Source organism: Orycteropus afer, unplaced genomic scaffold, assembly GCF_000298275.1.
Source record: "Orycteropus afer afer isolate SDZICR_OR568_19922 unplaced genomic scaffold, OryAfe1.0 scaffold00292, whole genome shotgun sequence".
Taxonomy (NCBI): domain Eukaryota; kingdom Metazoa; phylum Chordata; class Mammalia; order Tubulidentata; family Orycteropodidae; genus Orycteropus; species Orycteropus afer.
Window position 1 is genome coordinate 3,391,820 of NW_006921879.1, and position 268 is coordinate 3,392,087.

The following is a 268-nucleotide window of genomic DNA, read 5'->3' on the forward strand; positions in this document are numbered from 1 at the left end:
GGGTTTGAACCGCCAGCCGTCTGGTTAACAGGCAAGTGTCTTAGCCACTATGCTACCAGAGCTCCCAAATTTGCCCATATCACAATAAAATTTGGAAAAAAAAAAAAAAACCACTATTCCAGAACCAACAATGGAACTAGACACATAGTCTGGAAGAATACTGCAATACATAAAAGCATCTAGTAGATGATAAAAGTAGACTTGATATAAGTATACTTTGAATCAATAAAGAAAGCACAGTAAATTCAATAAATGATGCCAAGACCAC